The following is a 20,234-nucleotide window of genomic DNA, read 5'->3' on the forward strand; positions in this document are numbered from 1 at the left end:
AGCTTGGCCCATTTACAGCGCTAATGATATGCAGAGTACAATCTGGACCATTGACAGCATCCCTACTTTTATGGGGGTGGATTGATGGGCTAATCAAATTTTGATTGTTGGGCCTGTATCTGGCCCATTGACAGCCCTGCTCGAATTTTCGCCTACCGTTCAAATTTTAAGTAGTCCAGCTAGCCAGTCCGATTGTTCGGTCATTCTTCGATGCCAAACGGTGAATGGGCTGCGATGAAAGTGGGCCAGGTTTCCTTGGGGCCAGTTTGACTTGTGTATTGTTGTTTGAATGGCTTAACCGGCGGTTAGCGGGCTAGGCCGACACAAAATCAGAATTTTGAATAGAGATGGCCCACTAAGCCCGTTTCAGTCCAAATTCAGTCCACCTGGCCCAGCCCACATCCCATTGCCGTCAGTTTCATTGGGACTGCCTCACATGAGATAGGTGCATTGGGCCATAGCTAAGATGGATTGCTGACTCGGACCAAGTTGAGTTGGTCTGGGACCACGAGTCACTCCCAACTAGCCCGAGTCATGGCTCAACCCATAACTAGACAGGTGAGTTAGTCCTGAGTTGCCGAGTCAGAAAACCATAATAGCTAAATATAAGGCACGTGATTTAGAGGCTGATCTAACAAGTTGTTAGCTCAACCCCAAAATATTGGACACTTGGCACAATGGTTTGCTGATCTGGACCGTTCATCTACTGGGCACCACCATGGATGGACAGTGACATGGATGCCTCACCAATTAGATAATCCTAGCAGTCCATTAAATGGTCCCAATGGATAATATAGAGTAACATGATCCAATGTCTGTGAGAAAAGGTGGGGCAGCCACGATCTGATAATTAATGGTGAAGATCGACCGAAAACCGAAACATCCCAAATGAAAAATCTCAGTACGAGCAGAAAGGAGTGTGCCACCGGTGATTTAAGGATCCAGACCCGAACCCGTTCAGGCCCACTAAGGAATCAGACTCAAGCCTAGCCCATGAGATAAATGACCCAGCCCCAACTATGTCTACATCTAGCCATCTGGGCCACACCATAATCCCAGCCGAAAAATGGCCCCACTCACGTGGGCCCACAATCACGGCCTGTTTCAACCAACGTCTAAGTCACTTCCTTTTCAATCTATAAACTCAGACCGTTCATCTAGCTTGTTCCATACATGGTCCAAGGCTGACAATCACACTGGATAGACAATCTCAGCCATTAGTTTTTCTCATCAAGTGATTAGCTTTCATTTTTACCGTACGTTTCAAAGTCTAGCTGTTATAACTGGGCCGGACAGTGACAGGCCTGGATTAATTCAGGCCCAGATTTTGAACTAGTTGGACCAGGCCTACCCTGCGGGGTTATTAAAAAAAATTGATTTTGCCTGGCAGCGGTCTGGTCCATTGCTGGCCCAACTCACGGCTACGATCGTCGGTTTGCTGTGATTCAACCATGGGCCACTCAAATGCCTCTTGATACAATAAAACATTTCATGTGGCCCAACGATGATGATCGGCCGAGCCCTGGTCGGGTGGGCCTTTCTAGGTGTCCTTTTCTCTGTCTATGCGTTAGGGCTGAAAGGCAGAGCCCCAAGGTTCCTATACCTCAACCCTAACCCAACCTCAGGTTGAGATTTCTCAACCCAAGCCCAACACAAGCAAGCTCGGTCAGGTTGGTCAGGTGGATACATGCTAATATTTTCATTATTAGATTAGTTTATTATATTTCAATACATGTTTTATTTTTTTGTACCTATTAATTTATTAATTATATATGTAGTTATTTATTGTAGAGAATTTCATGTTTTCAAAACAAACAAGCTAAAATATAGAACAACTACTTTAAAAGTTGTGTTGTGTTACACACAATATATTTGGGAGAGAGAAATCCAGCATATCTTGTTAGATTGAGTCATCGGAAATTGCGTGGACCAATGAGACTTGACGGCATTTGAATTTTCTGTGCATTCAACACATATGATCCGCATTCAATTATAATTTATAAGTAACTTATATATCAATTGGGTTCGGATTGAGTCGGGCAACCCAAGACCTCAACGCAAGCCCAACCCAACTTTTATTGGGTTGGCAAGCTCGAGACCAAACCCGATACATCCTGCCTGAGCCCAACCCAATGTCGGGTTGGTCACGGTTAGGTCTGGTTGAACTCGTCCAACTTTCATCCCTACCATGCGTCATGAATGAGGAGGCTTGCTAAGCCCACATACATGTAGAGCCCTATAGAGAAAATGGCACTGCGTGCAAGATCTGGACTCTCCATCACGTGGGCCACATTATCTAGATCACTCCTCCAATTAGCCCAAGCATACTGTAGAAAGATGAAAATTTGACTTGATTCCAAGTCACCAGACTGAGTTTTTCTCGAGCCTTGGTGAAATCTGGTTGGGTCGAGTCAACTCGGTGGAGCTGAGTCGAGTTTTAAACTATGGACCTAAGTGTAGACAACAAATGGACGACCATAAAATAACTGTTAACTTCATGCAATAAGACCCACCTAAGAATGAAAAGGCTATTTCATTAATTATTTACAAGAAAGATAAAAACCAGCATGCATGCCTAACTGATGGAAGGCTTGGATTGCATACATGTGCTCGCATTGTGGATGTCAGGGCTATATTCGTGCGTGGTCATAGCCTCCCTATGAATCACACGGATTTTCTGATAAAAGGAAAGTCTTCACCTAACCAAAATGGAGGGCCATGGTGGTTCGAATCAAGGGCTAATCTGAGTGCAGGACCTTCAATGCAATTAAAGTTCTTTGAACCCAAATACAAATAAATAAAGAACATTCATCATAGAATTTTCAAAGCTTAGGTGCGTGTGGGCCCTTGCCAATACCAACCACACTCAGTTAGGTTGGCCGGTTTAGATCCTCTTTCCTAAAAATTAGGCTTTTTTACTTGGCCATGTTTAAAATAAATGAATGGCTAAGTCATCCATTTGCGTTGGTGCAATTACGGCTAAATTGTGAAAACCAACGTAGATGAGTCCCTACTCATGCTTCTAGTAGACTAACAAGAGTTTCAATACAAGGTCTTAGGTTTGAGTACCCATTGTGGTGAAATCCCACTATGGCGTGAGTGTCTGTGTGTGTAAAAAAAAAAGAAAAAGAAGAAGGAGAAGAAAAATGACTGCATGTGTAAAAGAAAAAGAGTTGAATAATTTTAACTTTTTCAAAGAAAATTATTTGCTAAATTGTTAGTATGGGCTATTTTTCTTCTCAACTGTCTAATAAATGTCCACTAATTATATTTTTTCACTCATGATCCATCTAATGGTGGGTTCACCATTTTGGACCATTTATGTCAAGTTATATGTACCAGTGTGCAATTTCTAAGGCTTGCATATCAACTACCACACTCTTCTAGAGTACCAAAGTTTTTTTTTTTCTTAGGATAAGGACTCATCAAGCTTGTGGACAAGGTTCCACCTCACAAGAATCTTTCATTCTACAAACGATAACACATAAGTGCAATCTATCTTTTGCTTTATTATCCTTAAAGATTGTGTAGATACTGTGAGATCTTAAGCTCACATCAACTATAGTCAAATAATCTACTTCTGCAATTCTATAAAATCACTCATGAAAAAGTTCCAATTAATAGCAAATCAAGAAGTCAAAATAATTAGGTAACGAACTTTTATTTATTTATTTATATTTATTTTTTATTTTTACCCACGCACACACACCCCCACACACTAAATGCTACTGGAATTTCACCACCTATGGGTACTCGAACCCTTGACTGGGAGTTGAAACTCCTAAGAGTCTACCACCCAAGCAAGGGTAAGGATCCCAAGTAGGAAACGAACTTATTAATAGCATTTATAGTGTGAATTTAACAGAATAAATTGCCTTTTTCTTTAATGTTTTATAATAATTAATATTTTATTAGTATTGGGATGATGTGATTTATTTTAAGTAGAAAACAATTATTTGATTTGGTTATATTTTAATGTTTTGATTTGAGTGACCCTAGAGAGCACGGAGAGTTGGTGTGCACAACATATCCTACCGAAGGGAGTCATTCAAGAATCAAGAACGTCTAACTTAGAAGCATTCCATTTCATTGCTGAGTAGTGGGAGATGCGTGTCCATTGATTCTTCTTGCACACTGAGACCACATGATCTTTTTCCTATTTTATTGGAAAAATCTTTAATACTCTGGCACAGTGTGACAGATGATACACAGGCATGCACTTAGAAAGTAAATACTTTTTATGAAAGTAATTCAAATAATGGGTCTCGATTTATATCTATGATGGACCAAAAATTAGTCTGATTTGATTACTTGACTATCAAATTGGTGGCATTTATTGGACGTTTAAAAATGAAAATTGCATAATGGCCCTATTTCAACCCATAAGTGTCCGCGTGTAGAAAGGTTAGGAATGTTTGACTAATCTTATTTCAGACTGTGACTTAGGCAAGTGGGTTCCACAATTTAGCCTATGCCACGTGTACAACTTTCGAGGGGCGTGGTTTGGGTGGATCCCTAACTTTGGGGCCCACTAATGATGTATGTGGCCTACATCTACACTGTCCATCCATTTTGACAACTCATTTTAGGGAATGATCCCAAAAATAAAGCATATCCAAATCTTAAACAATTGTGATTGAATCCCCACTATTAAAAACTTCATGGGGCCATCCAACATGTTGATAAGGTCACAAAGACCTGGATGAAGAGACCACACAAATATCAGCTTGATCCAAAATATTTGTCGCCCACGAGAAATTTTTAATGGCCGATTACCACTATTTACTATATTATGGTCAATCTTAGATTTTGATGTACTTGGTTTTTTGGATTATGCCCTAAAAGGAGTTTTAAAATAGAGGGACGGCATTGATGTAAGGCACGTACATAACAGGCCCCACGGTCAGGGATCCCACCCATCTCTGCGGATCCACCTAAGTCATGTGCCCACTTTATAATGGATACTCAAATGGACAAAAATGAGCGGCTAAGGATCAACATGTGTGTTCCCACTAGGGCCACATTATGGGATGTACCATAATTTGAACCGTTCATTGTCCTTATACCACCTGAATAATCCGGTATGTGTGGTTTTCTTATACTTAATAGATTGTTCATGTTAGGTATGTCTGATCAGCATCTACTCCACAAATGTTGGCAAAAAGAAGTGGATTGCATTCAATGGGATCCAGCCTCATTGGATAAGTATGCAAGTGCAACCATTTGGTCTCCGTAAGTATGGTGAAACTCTTCGCTTTAAGAGTCTCTCTCTTCTTTTTTTTTTCTTTTTTTTTTTTTTTTCTTTTTTTGTCATTTTATATTACACATGATGCATGTATATGACGCTTTTTAATTAATACTTGATGGAGTGCACTCAACATTCTATTAACTACAAATCAAGCGTTGAAACAAAGCTTTCTAATCTTTTAGGTCTAAAAATGAGCTACCATGTGAATAATAACTGAATCCTCGATGATAGATGCCTTGAACTCGGGTTTTTCCCCAAAGGACAGTGTGCTTTATTCTTGTAGAATAAGCCTATTTTGTCGGAGTTGAATGGGAGGCCATTAGATTTTTCCCACCTTCAAACAAAGCGTGATTTATGCTTGTGGAATAATCCTATTCTACATGGGCCTGATTTTTCCTGACTTCAGACAAAGTGTACTTTATGCTTGTGGAATAAGCCTATTTTGTCAAGTTGAATGTGAGGCCATTAGATTTTTCCCCCCTAAAAACAAAGCGTGATTTATGCTCGTGGATTAAGCCTATCCTACCACGGGCCTGATGTTTCCGGACTTCAGACAAAGTGTACTTTATGCTTGTGGTATAAGTCTATTTTATACCTTGTTCGGGCTGTGGGGTTAAATAATATGGAATTTTATTAGAGGGAATTAATGTTATTATTGCACAATGATTATATGTTTGGAAATACATTGACATAAAGACCATTGTATCTCACTTTTGGGATCAAATTCTTCATTAGAAAAATAAATACATTGTATTAAGTGAAATCTACATTTGGTAGACCATAGGATTATAATCAATGAACCAAATTTCACAATAAATATAGGTTACTTGTACACATACGCAACTTGAATGTCATGTGTTGGGTCATTACTCTTGCTCCGGTGGTAGACTCCCAGGAGTTTTAACACCTGGTCAAGGGTTCGAGTAACCATAGGTGGTGAAACTCCATGTGCGTTAAAAACATATGTTGAAGGCACGTATAAATGGACGATGTGGATAAAACATATGCATCAACATGGCCCCCATAGATGTAATGAATTTCAAAATTCACCAAAAATCTTGTAGTATTTATTATTGGAACTGGTTGATATGATACCGGGATTAATCCAGTCTTCTAGTCATTTCCAAACTTCAAATGGAATTTGCATGAGATCAAATGTAATTTCATACCACCAATCCTAGGCACCAAACAGGTGTGTATATATATATATATATATATATATATATATATATATATATATATATATATATATATATATATATGAAATGGTAACTATGAGGTCGACCTCATGGGACTTCCTAGGAGGTTGAGCTGTGTGTACCCCATCGCAATGTATGTCTCAAATCTAGGCCATCAGTCAGATGCACCATTCCATGGTGGACTACGGGCTTAAAAATCAAGCCAATCCATGAATTGGGTGGGCCACACTACATACAAAAGTTGAGAGGGGTTACCCTCCCATTAAAACATTCATAATCATTTATTGGGCCCACCGAGATGTATTTCACAACTCAAGACCGTCCATTGTGTGTCCCACTTGGATGAGGGGTCAGACCAAGTTTCAACCGTATCCAAAACTCAGGTGCGCCCCACCAAGTACTTTTTATATATTTTAGGCATGCCTTCACATGGTTTTAGATGATATGGCCCACCTAAGTTCTGTATACGGGTGATTTTTGGGATATCCCATAAGCTAAAGGGGACCCATCAAATTCACAGTGTTGATGCTCAACACACATAATGGTGGGGCCCACACAGCTCGACTCCCATGAGGTCGACCTCATAGCACCATTTCCCTATATATATATATATATATATCTATTTATTTATTTATGTGTGTGTGTGGAATTAATGCTGACACCTAACTTATCCATAAATGTTGTAGCTTCATTTACATTACAATAAAAAAATAAAAAAAAATTCTAGTACTAGGCCAATCCAATCATCATATAGGCCACTACATGATTACGAAGATTTGTCTTTGGGTAGTTGACATTTCTTTCTATAGTGTGGCCCACCTAATAATGAATAAATCAGGGGCATCCATCATAATGGTATGGCTCGCTTAATGCAAAGGTTGGATGGTATACACACAATGCGGTGGGCCATGAGTACGGAATAGTGTGTAAGCAAATGTATGAACAGGTGTACAGGCATGCAGCTGAATATATAGCTCCCACACTCAGGGAGTGATGTTTTACATGGAGGAACCGGACTCTTTCATCATCTTGTCCTTCATGTCCGATCTGGAGACTGGAGAGGCTCTCTCTTATCTTCATCGTAAATTCCATATACAATGCATGTTAGGACAATTTGGACCATTGATCTGGTCAGGAATCACATGAAGGGGCCATATCTAAAAAATAAAATCAATCAAACCATCCTAACTATCGAAACTGTGGCCAGAAAATAGATTGATAAGTAAAAGCAGAAAAACGAGCATTGGTTCATGATGGACCGATCGGACGGTTAGAATGATTTTCGAAGATGATTTGTTGACCAGGTACTCCACCATGTCAACGGTCCAGATTGTTTCATACACATGCCACGTGGACAGTAGAGATGTTGGAGAGGAGCGAGCGTCCATCTCCAAAGAAGTTGAAAAGCTGAGGTAGAAGGTTGAAAAGTCAAAGGTAGAAAATGACGCCGACAGATTGTTCTACGCACGCGGCTCCAGCCGCCTATTCAAGTCAAACCGGCCGAGAAAATGATATTCCACGTGATCCATTTTCCTTACGCACGTGCTTATCTCAAACTGACGTCATTCCTCCGCATACATACCGGCCATTTCGGCATCTGCAACCAACTCCGTTACTCTGTCGCTCCCAAAAGCCAAAAAAAGATAGACGCAATTGCCTGTAACCTGCTCGAAGAGATTTCTGTGACAAATCCACTCCGCCCATCCGTTTTTAATGACTACAAAAGGACAGAAATCCAAAAATCAGCCATTTAAAAACTCAGGTGCGCCACACCGCATAAAAAAAATAAGAATGGAATTATTCACTGTTGAAACCTTCTTGTAGCTGAACATGACGTCTATATACCATCCAAACCGTTTATATGGTTGTTACCACTCAGATAGTTTTATATGGTTGTTACCACTCAGATAGTGTAGGCAGAAATATCATCCTCATACAAAACTACTGTGGTCCCACAAACTTTCCTATGGTGAGCGTTCAATTCCCCTTATTTCTAGTTATTAGCATACCTGAGTTTTTGATCTGCCCTATTTTTGGACTACTATCCCTTAGAAGCTGATGGACGGATCGACTCGTCATGGCCCTACATAGCTTCTGGCCACAAGAACTTCATGTATACAGGGGAACAGGTAATTTGCGTCCGTAAAAGAATGGCAAGCTTCATTCGGTGGACAACCAATCAACGGACAAGGGAGTGGTACAAAAGTACTTCATAAACTAAGATGGATCCAGACCATCCGGCTCGTGGGCTCTACTGTAAATGGCCCACAGTTATTAAAAAAAAAAAAAAAAACCCCTACAGCAGTCAGATTACTGACCATTGATTTTAGTGGGGCCGGGTCATGGTTCGGTGACCAAGGCCGTTGATATGATGGGATTCTCTCTGGATGACGATACATAAAAAAGAAAATATATACTGGATGACTGTAGCCATAGAATATTTAGCTTCGTTTTGGTCATATGTGAACTGGAAATATTTTCTTTCTTAACCGTCTCTATGTTAGACCATCTATTACAGCGTTAGTATTTTTAAATATGGGCGTCCTTTTGTGTTTTTGTCATCCTAAGTATGGTCTATAAAATCAACGGTTTAGATCACTGAACCGTGGGGCCACTTGCACCAACTGAAGGCTCGAACCGTGTGGTAGAAAGATTGTCCAGCATTGTATAATACCTCGTCGATCGTTGGCAACATTTTATTGCCTACCAACCGGACGTGGATTGGGTACTACCCTGCCGTTAAACATTTTATTGCCAACCATCCGGACGTGGATTGGGTACTAACTGCTTGTCCCTAGGTGGGAATGGACAGGGGATCTGAGGGGCCATTGTGATGTATGAGTTTTATCCTCACCGTTCATCCATTTTATCATATCATTTTAGTATATAAGCCGAAAAAATAGGCCGATCCAATGCTCAAGTGGACCACACCACAGAAAGCAGTGGTGATAATGACTCCCAGTATTGAAACTTTCTTAGGGTCCACCATGATAGTTAATTGCCACCCAACCTTTTCACAAGGTAACGTAAAAAAGAATGAAAAATAAAAATATCAGCTTTGACTTTTGTGGCACAATAGTTCTCAACAATAGATTTTTAATTCCTACCGTGTGTGTGGTCCACTTGAAGCTCGGAACTGCCTCATTTTTTTTATCTTGTAATCTACAATGATATAAAGAATGGATGCACAGTGTGGATAAAACACACATACATATATGGAAATGGTACTATGAGGTCGACTTCCCATGAGGTTGAGTTGTGTGGGCCTCACTGTGATGTGTGTCGAACATCAATACCGTGCATTTGATGGGTTCCCTTCAGGATATGGGATGTCTAAAAAATCAGCCATATACGGGACTTAGGTGAGCCATACCATCTAAAATCATGTGAAGACATGCCTAAAACATATAAAAGCACTTGGTGTAGGCCGCATGAGTTTTGGGTGTGTTGAAACTTGGTCTGAACTCTCATCTAATTGGGACACACACAATGGATGAGCTGGATTTCTGAACCACATCTCGTTGAGCCCAATAACTAATTATGAATGTTTTAATGGTAGGATAATGCTCTCAACTGTTGTATGGTGTGGCCTACCCAAATCATGGTTTGCCTTGACTTTTAAGATCGTGACCCACTATGGAAATGTGCATCTGACTAATGGGGTATATGTTAGACACACATCACAGTGGGGCCCACACAACTCAACCTTAAGGGAAGTTCTCATGAGGTCGACCTCATGGTTCCATTTTCCGAGAAAGGCCTATTATTAAACCTCTCTGATCCTACTGTTATGTTTATGTGTCATCTATGCCGTTCATAAGGTCATTTTCTATTGGAATGAACTAATATGAAAGTCCTAAAAAAGTTGCTCACTTGAGTTTTGGATATGCTTCATATTTTAGGCTCGAATCACAAAATAGATAGAAAGGTTAGATTTCTCACAAGCATCGTGGTGGCCCCACCTAGCTTCCAGTCATAGTAAGTTTCAGCGAAAGTCTTTGCAGGTAGATGAAAGACTTTGCAAGGCGATCACCTGGTCAAGGGTTTGAGTACCCATAGGTGGTGAAATTCCACCAGCGTGAGTGTGTGGTGGTGTGTGTGCACGTGTTAAAAATAAAAAATAAAAAAAAATTCCATTGGATAGCTATTTATTTATTTATTATTATCAGTGGAACAAAGATCCGATGAGGCCCGAGAAACACACTTTGGTGAGTTTGTGACCTTGTGGTCCACTTTGAAGTTTGTGTTGTATCTGTCTGTTTTTACCGGCACATTTTAGGACATGAGTCAAAAAAATAAAATAGATCTTAATCTTTAGGTGAACCAAGCCACAAGAAACAGTGGTGATTGAACGAGCCACCGTCAAAAACTTACTAGAGTATGTGGTGATGTTTATTTGCCATCTAAGTTCGCACAGACCTAGATGATAGGTAAAAACCACAAATATCTGATTCAAATTTTTTTTAAAAAAAATTGTGGGTTGTTCAATTACCATTGTTTCCTATGGTGTGGGCCTTCATTTTTTGGTTAATATTTTAAAATGAGCTGGAAAAATGAATGGACGGTGTGGATATAAGAAACATAAATCAAGGTGACCCAAGGGTAGATGCTTCATTTCACCTTACCTCCTTTGCATGTTAGGGAGATCCACTCTATCCATTCATTTTTTGCAGATTATATTACTACATGGGCCCAAACAGAAGGCAAATCCAAAACTCAAGTGAGCTGCATCACAGGAAAAAGTGAATATTAAAGGTCCACCTTTGAAACATTATTTTTCTGGTTTTAGTTCATCCATGTAGGAATGACCTTATGAATGATAAGGATGGCATATAAACATTACGGTCGATCCCAACGAAGTTTCAATGGTAGGCATTTTTCTACTCGCCTTTTTTGGTAAACAGCTTACATGAGTTTCCAAATATTCATCATTTTCAGCCAATGTCTTAACCTGACCGGAAAAACAGATGAACAGGATGAATTTCTAAAAAAACACTGCAGTAGATCCCACGTAATTAGCTTTCAACGGCTTTTACACACACTCCGCACGGGTGAGCTACGACAAAGCTTAAATCAGGTGGAGCGGATTGGGTGCGATGTTGCCCCCAGTCTACAACTGGGAATGGGCAGCAGCTTTGAGTTGCGACCGTGATGTATAGTTCTTATCCACACCGTCCATCTATTTTTTAGTATCATTTTAGGATATATACCAAAAAATAAGGCAGATCCAAGGCTCAAGTGGACTACACAATGGGGATTAAACTCTTACAGTTAAAAACTTCCTGGGGCCATGGAAGTTTCGGATGGTGCTGATATTTGGGTTTTCTCTTCATCCAGGTCTATGTAACTTTATGAATAGGTTGCCTGACAAATAAACACCAAGGTAGGCATTAAAAAAGTTTCAACGGTGAGAATTACTACCACTGCTGCTTCCTCTGGTGTGGTCCACTTGAGCCCTGCATCTGCTTCATTTTTAGGTTTATCCCCTAAAACCTGCATCCGGTTTTATTAGAGTATTAATAGGCCAATGAAACGTTTCATTGGCATACATCAGCTTCAGAGTGGGGCCATCAACTTCCACTGGTTGAGGGAATGATATGCCGCCACGTGGGTAGTAAGTAGTAACTAACACCTTGGCCGGTGTGAGCCAGGTAATACCGGTAACACCTACTACTCTCCCCGTCACTAGGCTACTATTTGATAGCCCTATCATCAGCCCTAACAGGAAATGGAGCGCGGATCTGTCTGTGTTGAAGTCACAACGAGTTAATGTTCCGCCTCCTCTTATTAGTCTAAGTCACCGCTAATGACATCATCTAAAAATATTAAAAAATCTCCTCTTAGTGGTCCAAGTCACTGCTTATGACATCATCTAAAAAAATTGAAAATAAGAAAAGAATGGTAATATATGTATTTTTCTCATTGATGCCCTGCTTAATTTTCTTAGGCACGTGGAGTGGATCCCTGACCGTGGGGCCCACCTGATGTATGTACTTTACACAGGAAACAGAGAAGATTCCTAAGACAACAACACCACAAGAAACAATGGTGATTGAATATCCATCATTAAAATCTTTTCTGGTGGGGCCTGATGTTTATTTTCCATCTAATCTTAGATGAAGCGAACATACAAATATTAGCTTAGTCTAAAACTTTCTTAGCCCGTATTAAGTTTTCAATGGTTAGTCACTATTGTTTCTTATGATGTGGTCCATTGAAGAATTGGATCTACTTCATTTTTGGAATCATGCCCTAAAGTCAGTTGTAAAAATGTTGGATGGATGGTGAGGATGTGGGGCATATCATGGTGGGGCCCACGTTAAGGGATCCACCAAAGCTACTGTGGCTTTTCTCTCCCCGAACATATCAATGGGCTTGTTAACGTGGCAAACTTCAGTGGCCCCCAGCATGATGTACATGTTATATCTACACTGTCTATTCATTTTGCAAAATCATCCTAAGGGAGCACAAGTCCAAAAATAAAGAAGATTCAAAGCTCATGTGGACCACACAACAGCGGTGGGACAATGATGACCACCATTAAAACCTTCCTATAGTCTACTGTGATGTTTATTTGTCATCCAGCCTTTTCCTAAGGTCGCATAGACCTGGATGAAGGGAAAATACAAACATCAGCTTGTTTCAAAACTTCAGTGGCCTTAAGAAGTTTTCAACAGTGGTTCTTCAATTCCCACTACTTTTTGTGGCATAGTTCACTTGAGCTTTGTATATCCTTCAATTTTCATCTCATGCCTTAAAAATGTGTTGGCAAAGAATGGACAGTGTTGATGAAACACGCAACATGGTGGGCCTCACAAAGTCCTTACACCATGTAGCCACGTGGCGTTGGGTTGACCATACAATCCCCCATCAATACTACTCAAACAGCACCAAATTAGGAGGCTCCAATAATGAATAACAGGGCCACCACACACTTCATGCTCAATTGTATATAAAAAAAACAGAAGTCACACCAGCAATGTCATCTAAGAATGACCAGGATTAATATATAAAAAGAGAGACAATCAACAAATTTTCAGTTGTCCATTTGTATCAGCCTTTGAGGACCGGTTATCTATTAAGCAATTCTAGCCATCTTATCTACAAATGGGAACATATATAGCTATAAATATAAATGAATACTTTTATTTTTTTTTATTACTTTGTACCTAAATCATATTATCCAATCCGACAGCTCTTATCAATTGATCAAACTCTTTGAAGATTCATTGTGTGGTTTTGACTAAAGCTAACTGCTGGTTGAACCCAACACCATGGTTGTGGTGTAAATACTTTGTAGGGCTGGCCTAGTGTACTGTTTTATCTACGTCATTCATTTATTTTTCCAACTCATTTGACACATGAAACAAAAATGGGAGGATATTCAAAGCCCAAGTGAACTACACCAAAGAAAGTAGCAGGGATTCAATGCTCATGGTTGAAAACTTTTAAAAGGCCAGAGAAGTTTTGGATCAAGCTGATATTTATATTCTCTCTTTATTTAGATATGCCTGACTTTATGAATATGTTAGATGACAAAAAATAACATAGTAGACCTTAGGAAGGTTTCACTGGTGGGTGTTATAATTAGAGCCACATGTGAGTTAAATCAAGTTGAGCTTGGCATAGCTTGGCTCGGCTTGGCCAGTGGCTCGAACTTGGCTCTACATAATTTTTGAGCTTGATTGGCTAGCTTGGCTTGGTTTTTCTTAACAGCTCGGGCTAGTTCAAGCTTGTGCAATATTTTGTCAAACATAAATATTACATCCTAAATTTCCCACACTTCAAATGCATATAAGTAAGAGTGTTTTATAAGCATTTCATCAAACACTAAACGAACAACATCAAAATCAAGATATGAGAGCAATTATATAATATAAAGTTTTTTTTTTTTTTTTTCCGTGGAAATTTGTTTCTTCAATATCTTCTTGAATACCCATTTTGAGAATACTCTTATATGAGGGCAATCCAAAAATATAATTGTTCGTTGTGCCATTTCATCAAACACTTGGTGAGCAACATCAAAACCAAGATGACCAAGTCACAAAGTCGGTTTGAGTTGGCGTCCGGGTCAAGTTGAGTTAAACTTAATAATTTTGAAGTTGAAAAAACAACTTGATTCAATCTGAATCTAATTTCAAACCGAGGCGAGGCGAGTCGAGTTGAGTGAGCTCACCGAGCTAACTCAATTAATTTATAATCCCTGCTGCTTTCAACTGCCTGAGTCCGCTTAAGCTTTGGATCTACCTTATTTTTATTTTTGGGCTCAAGCTAAGATGATCTTGCAAAAAGGATAAACAGGGCAGATACAATACATATTATGGTGGGATCATAAAAGTTTGCCACGTCAACACAACGGTTGCCATTTTCTACGTCATGCAATCTAAGTTTGGGGGAGAAAAGGGGAAATCGTATTGCGTACTGAGTTACTCAGTACGCTTTTATCGTACTGAGTAAACTAAGTTGGTCCAACTGTGAATGTGTGTGGATTATCCATGCCGTCCATCCGTTTTTCCATATCATTTTAGTGGTTGAGACGAAAATTGAAACATACCCAAAGCTCAAGTGGACCACACCACAGGAAAGAGTGGGAATACTGAATTCCACCGTTGAAACCTTGGTAAGGCTCACGGTGATGTTTATTTGTCATCCAACCTGTTCATAAGATTAAAAAAACACATGGATTAAGGGAAAACAGAAATAAGAAATTAATCCAAAACTTCTTTGCCCCCAAGAAAGTTTCGACAGTAGAATTTCAATTCACAATGTTTCACAATGTTTCCCGTGTTGAGGTCCACTTGAGATTTGGATATACTTCGTTTTTGGGCTACAGACCTAAAGTTATCTTTTAAAATGGATGGACGGAGTGGATAAAATATATAATTCATGGTGGACCCCACATAGTTTACTCAGTACGCCTAGCGTGCTGAGTTACTCAGTACGCAATCTGCGTCCAGAAAAAGGGCATGGAATGTGGAAATACATAAATGACTTTCTTTTTTTAATTTAAAAATTTTTCTGGACTCATTGCGTGAGTTGGACTAATAAGAGGAGGCGGCAGGAATTCGCTCTGCCTTCAACACAGACGAGCTGCAGTCAAGTGGAGAAATGTCAATTGCACTTGCACCAAAGTGCATTGGGCTGAAACGTTGAAAAGGCACACGTGTGAAAGATCAGATCCACCCATTAAGTGATCCAAACAATTCGATTCCATATCCATGAAATCATCACTTCATGAAATCATCACTTCATCGATCATCATCAGGTGGGCCAAACCTGTACAAAATAAATCAAATGTTTATAAAAATTGAAGTATGGGACAACCTAATGGCCCTTATTTGCCCGATGAGTGCTGAAATTAACTGTAACCAATCCCCCACTAGGACCAAGCTAGGGGAGCGGGATATCTCTGTGCTGGGGTTCTGTGGGCTCTATAGAGATAGCCGTGACAAATCCACTCCGTCTATCTTTTCTGAAATACCATGATAATTCAGTTTTAGAAAAATCAGGTAGATTAAAAAATTAGGAGGTCACACAAACAAAACAGTGGGAACATCAACATCCACTGTTGAAATTTTCATAGAGCTGACCATAATGTTTATGTGCCATCCAAACCGTTCATAAAATTATTACCACTCAAATAAACTGTAAGAACAAATATCATCTTCATAGAAAACTTCTGTCACAGCCAGGCAATCAATCCCCATTTCTTTGTGTGGTTATGGCCTACTTGAGTTTTGGATCTTCCTGATTTTAAGAATCCTATGGTATTATAGTCTTTCAAAACAGATGGACGGAAATGATTTGTCACGGACATCTCTATGGTCCACACAGCTACGGTGCCCCGGTCACACGCAATCCGCTCCCCCTATAGACTTAATCTAATCCGTCCATCAGGGCCTCTGTGTGGCAACTATGATTTATATTTTAATCTAATCCGTCCATTCATTTTGAAAGACCGGTTTTAGGTGATGACTCCAAAAAGATGCAGATAGAAGGCTCGAGTGGACCACACTATAAGAAGCAGTGGTGACAATAACCCCCACTGTTGAAATATTTCCATCCAACATGTTAATAAGGACACACACACACACCAGGATGAAGGGAAAACATAAATATTACCTAGATCCAAAACTTCCGTGGCCCCAAGAATTTTTCAGCGGGTAGACGTTCATTCGACACTGCTTCCTATGGCGTAGTCAACTGAAGCCTTCGATCTACCTCATTTTCGGTTTCGTCACCTAAAACAATCTTTCAAATGGATGAACCGATTGGATTTTAAAACAAATATATCACAGAGGCCCCACAGCATCTGACAGGACCATCCGGCTGTAGCTACATCCTGTGGCCGTGGATTTCTTGCGAAAGCCTTTCAAAGGAAGTTCTTGCGCTAGGAACTCATGTGGGGCTATTAAGATGTTTGTGAGAAATCCTCACTATCCATCTGTTTATTCAGTCCATTTTAGGAAATGAGGCAAAAATTGAGGGACGCATATTAGATAATGACATGTTGAATAGCGACTCCGCTATTGAAGTGACGTCATCAAGTTCCATGGGCCCAACATGATGTATGTGTTGTATCTACACTGTACATCCATTTTGAGATATCATATCACGGTATGAGCCAAAGAATGAGCCAGATAAAAAGCTACAGTGGATTCCACCACAGAAAACAGTGGAGAGGGTGATTCCACTGTTGAAACTATCCTAAGGCCTACTGTTGGGGACAAAAGATACAGAGTTCGGAGACTCGGACTTAATGCCTCGGGTCGCCAAAGGATGTGTCAGATCCGAGGCATGGTTCACTAAACCGAGACAGAAGTTAAGTCGGTTCGGACGACACATCAGCAATCCGGGCATGCATCGGGCCGATCTTCTTATCAGATCGGCCAGCGCAAGATAAAGCCTCACCCCGAATATCTTGGGATAAGATCCCCGACCCCGAAGCTCACGGGATCGGATGAAGACTGGAGATGGGCACGATCCCATCTCCGTGATATCAGGAGAGGATCCCGCACACGATATCAGGAGGAGAATCCTCGTGCGATTAAATGCTCCAGCAGCTATAAAAGAGGAACCTCCATCGTCTTGTGAGGTAGGCAAAAATTCTTTCTCAAAACCCCTCAATACATTTAGACCCAGAATCCGGGCCTGACTTTGGCATCGGAGGGTCCCCTGCTCAAGCTAGGGTCTCCTTTGTCCTCTTTCCGTGCAGGTATACGAAGGTCTAAGAGGACGAACCAGATTTTTGCATCAACAGTTTGGCGCCGTCTGTGGGAACCGTACAAAAAAGCCATCTCATATTTCTATATTGAATTCCATGGTGATGACTAGAAGGACGGTCCCAGAAGAAGATTTGAACGAGATTGCGATTACAGGGCCAGCGGGTCCAGTCGCGGTCCCCGCAGCCCAGAACCCACCTAACAACCGCCAACGAGGAGCGACAAGAACAAGCAACAATCAGCGGTGCAACGATTGGCGGTTGGACCAGGAGGTTCAAGAAATCCATCGATATGAATATGATGAAGCAGATGCTGGAACGAATGTATCAGCAGCAAATGCAGCCACTCCCGCATCCTCAAGGGGAGACAGCGCACATACCGACTGCGGCGGTTGATCCTCAACCTTCCGCGCCGCAGTCTTTCCGGCCGAGCCAACCCCAAGGCGAATCAGAACCATCTCCAGCGCAGTCGGCCAACGCTTCCCTGCCCCCGACAGATCTTCGACACGAGATAGAGCGAAGAAGGCGCAACTGCCCTTCCATGGAAGGCACGGCAGAGAGCAGTGAACCTTGGAAAGCCGATATTCAAAATTTTAAAAGAGAAGTGCGGGAAGAAATGGCGAAAGAGATGGCGGACATGAAGCATGACCGGAATATGTATTCGACCAGATCCGAGGCAAAGGCGTCCCCCTTTGTGGACTCGGTAATGAAGGCTCGGTTGCCCGAGAGGTTTCGATTACCTCAAATCACTCCTTTCACCGGCAAGATCGACCCGACGGAGCATATCGAATGCTTCAGAACCTATATGGAGCTCCACGATGCCTCGGATGCAGTAATGTGTTGGGCCTTTTCTCTTACATTGACCGATGTAGCTCGACTGTGGTTCAAACAGTTGAAATCAAAGTCCATCAGCTCATTCGTTGAGCTGAGCGACGCCTTCCTCACCAACTTTATCGGTGGAAAAAAGAAATTGAAACCCCCTGCACATCTGAACAACATAGTTCAAAAGCAGAGAGAGCTATTGAAAGATTATATCAAGCGTTTCAATTTCGAATCCCTTCAGGTTCGAAAACATTCAGAAGAAACGGCTCTCAATGCGCTCATGCAAGGAGTTAGAGATAAGCCATTCCTGGCATCTCTAGACAAAACTCCGCCCGATACTCTGGCAGAATTTATGGCACGGTCGGATAAGTATGCAAACGCCGAAGAAACGCGAATTCTGCGTGAAACTAAAACTTTGGTCAAAAAGTCGGCCAAAAAGGAAGCCGACTCGGCCGGAGGAAGGAAACGCAAGGATGATCAAGCGCATGATGAGCGAAAGTCAGGCAAACGACCAGATCGAAGATTTTTCACATATACCCCCCTGAACAAGACTCAGGAACAGGTATTGATGGAAATCAAAAGCGAAGGCTTTGTCAACTGGCTCAGTAAGCTCAGGAATAATCCTAATCGGCGGGACAAGGATAAATACTGCCATTATCACCGTGATCACGGGCATAACACAAGTGATTGCCGTCACCTAAAGGAAGAGATCGAACGACTCATAAAGGACGGCCGACTCAAAGAATATGTGGTTAAAGCTGGGGTAGCTGAGGGACGTCCGACCGAGAGTCAGCCTATGGAAGAAATCCGGACAATTATCGGCGGTCCGCGAGGTGGGGGCGACTCAAACAATGCTCGAAGGAATCATGCGAGAAAACTTAGTAAGCCTAAGTCCGAGCTTATGATTATAGATCGGCCACCGAAGGAGAAGAAAAGGGAAAGATATTACATTTCGTTCACAGAGGAAGATGCCCGAGGTATCTATCACCCCCACGATAACGCATTGATTGTCACCCTGACTATCGCTAACCGAAAAGTGTTCCGGATACTCGTCGATACGGGGTCATCTGCAGACGTGTTGTTTACTCAGGCGTTCGACAAAATGGGGATCGAACGATCCATGCTACGCCCAGTTCGGACCCCGTTAATCGGTTTTTCCGGAGGACAAGTACTGCCCGAAGGGATTGTCTCGTTACCGCACCGCTGGTAGTGCCCCACATCCGACGATGATGGTCGAATTCTTGGTCGTCGATCAACCCTCAGTATACAACGCAATACTCGGCCGACCTTCATTGAGTCTCCTCCAGGCCGTGGTATCCACATACCATCTTTCACTGAAATTCCCGACTGAGTCGGGAGTAGGAATTGTCAAAGGAGACCAGCAAGATGCGAGGCGTTGTTACATGATAGCTGTAAAGGGAACCTCCGACAAAAGTCCGATCAACATATCAACGATCGAATCATTGGACCCTCGGGGCGAGAGTCATGAACGAGGGCAAACCGGCCGAAGCTTATCTCAGGCCCCTTGGTCGAAACAGATGGATCTAAGACGGTACCAATTGGCTGTCTTTACAGTCCCCCTTGAAAGAAAAGTCGATAGCCCTGCTCCGTAGGTACGCCGACGTATTTGCTCGGTGTCATGAAGATATGCCCGAGATCGACCCTTCTGTGATGCTCACCGACTTAACATCGATCCGTCATATCGACCGATCCGACAGAAACCCGCTCGGCCCCGAACGATACG

This window comes from Magnolia sinica, chromosome 4 (assembly GCF_029962835.1).
Source record: "Magnolia sinica isolate HGM2019 chromosome 4, MsV1, whole genome shotgun sequence".
In the NCBI taxonomy this organism is placed as follows: domain Eukaryota; kingdom Viridiplantae; phylum Streptophyta; class Magnoliopsida; order Magnoliales; family Magnoliaceae; genus Magnolia; species Magnolia sinica.